We start from the raw sequence: 2,500 nt of genomic DNA, 5'->3' as shown, positions 1-2,500 counted from the left end.
GCACACTGATATGCACAATCGAAGAGACGTAAGTCATCCTATAGCATTAAGATTCCATCTCTCGTATATCAATTTCTAACGGCAAGCCCAATTTTTTCGCCTGCAGTTCATCCCAATATCAATTCCATTCGTAAATGATTCTGAACTCGTTGCTCAAATACAACTATGCAGCAACCATGCAATGCGATGCAACAAAATCCCCCCAAAATGCATGTATACCCTATAACAGTATTCAGAGATTTACTTCTCCCGACCCGCATTAACTCCTTTTATACATTAATTGCTCGGTTAATACACTCACACTGGCTAATTTAGCCGCCGTTTCACGAATGCGGACTTTTTAAAATCTTGTCTATACCAGAGCAATAAAAAAGTAATTAATAGCATTAATATGAGTTTCGCCATCCCGATGTCACGTGCACCCAAAAAATAATAATAATCTGATGGGAAAACATGTACAGATTTATGGCCAGATTACGACTATCAGATTCATAAAATGGAAGAACCATAATGGGGGCATTAATCAGGCCTCGTAAAATACCCCTGGTCGTTTAAAGCGGAAAACAGTGACTGTGAATCCCCCCCCCCCTCGCAAAAAAAGTTAAAAAATTAATACTAATTAAGAGTACGTAACGTTGGCAATGGCGTGCGTGCTTCTCTCTTCGCGAGGACTGAGTTGCACGATTGTTCTGTCACGGATCGAAAGTGAGCAATCTGCATGCTGGAGTTAATTTCTAGTTACAACTTAACTTCATTCATAAGAAAAGTGAAGTGTTTTGTGTATGTCAACAAGCATAGACACAACTGCACTTACATAGAAATGCACACTGAAATGTCAGAGAGAGAGAGAGGGGGGGGGGGGCAGATTCAAGAAGGAAGTGAGAGAAGGAAAGAGAAAAGAAGGAGAGGGAGACAGGGAAGGAGAAAATAAGGAGAGGGAGACGGGGAAGGAGAAGAGAGAGAGAGAGAGAGAGAGAGAGAGAGAGAGAGAGAGAGAGAGAGAGAGAATGCCAAAAAAGTTTGGGTAAAATAAGCGAAAAGGAGGAAACATGATAACATTGCGATGGCATATGTCCGCGGGGAATGCAAACACATCTGTGTCAGCACTTTTGGACAGCTGCCTAACATAAACACATGTACACGCCATTAAGCAAAACGAGATTTTTCTTTTATTCCTGACACCCTTCACACAGATTTCTGTTCAGAAAGGACAGCTGTCAAAAAGATACAGATGTAATAACATCGTATATGATTCAACAAATCATGCAGTCATAGTTAAATTTTTCGTATATGACTCTGAAAATATCATTCCTTTTGTGCCTTTTCAACCTTTCCTTCACTTATTCCTCTGAACGCGCGCTCGTGTGTACTTCCATATACCCAAGGGAGATGAGAAGGGTGGGGGGAGGGCAAAGAAGCAATCTTGGAAGGCAAACCCAGGTGTCCTGTAGCCAGCGGCAATTGCAAGTTTTCATATATAACTTCTCTGCCACTGCCGTGTTCCCCCTTCACACTCATGACGTTAAGTTACTGCAAACTGCCATGAACTCCTAAGCCGAGCCAGATTAATGAGCGTGAAGGTGTTATGACACTTGGCGAAGGCCATTCAACTTCAACTTCATCCTCATTTGGGGAATGTTTATCTCTTATCGTAATTAGGTCTTCGAGAACGGCTGCGCCCCACCCAGTCGTGTTGTCATCATCGTAGTTTTCCGAAAATACAAACCGGCGATGTGATAATGAAAGCGCGGGGAAGTAAGTTCTTTTAAGGCGTACCATGATTATCAGCCAAACTCCTAAGTCAGGTTGCATGTGAGTATTTCCACATCAGGCCCGTCCGAACCTGTGGCACGACTGACATTCTAGGTCGTGGTGTTGCATGATGACAATGTGAAAGTAGCGATAACCTGCGTTGTATGAGCTCCATGAAGTCTTATTCCACTTGGTCTGTCCACACCTACAAATGAAAGGTTTAAGGGTGATGTCACGTGTTTTTCTGTTTTCTATGATGTTGCAGCCTGCCTCTGATATCATAGAAAACGAATTAATGGGGAACTTCTATAAGGGTGTGACCGCAAATTTCTCTCCCTTTCCGCTTCTGAAAAAAAACTGAACTACATTCCTTATTTCAGACGTTGTAAAATCAGTAAATGTAAAGGGAAGTACTAGGTTACTGGGGGCACGTGCATTCTATACTGCCTCGGTTAAGACGGATTCCAACCTCAGTAAGGAAGCCAGTGACTCCGACAGGTTTCGCAAATAGAAATGGTCCATGAAATCAATACGAAGGCCAACACTTAGTCTATCTATGCTTCAGTTTGTTAAGCGTTGGACGTTAGATCTAAAAAAAAGATCACTACAACATCGGATACCCTCATATTGGATTTCTTCCAATATGAACTCAATGCTGTCATTGGGAATCGTCGTAAATAATACTATCCTATTAGTAGGTCGCAGCTGCCAACAGTGATCTCGACACGGCGGTTTTCCGGTGATCAGA

Source organism: Penaeus monodon, chromosome 7 (assembly GCF_015228065.2).
Source record: "Penaeus monodon isolate SGIC_2016 chromosome 7, NSTDA_Pmon_1, whole genome shotgun sequence".
Lineage (NCBI taxonomy): Eukaryota > Metazoa > Arthropoda > Malacostraca > Decapoda > Penaeidae > Penaeus > Penaeus monodon.
The sequence above is the reverse complement of the archived record's forward strand: the minus strand, read 5'-3'. Positions refer to the sequence as shown.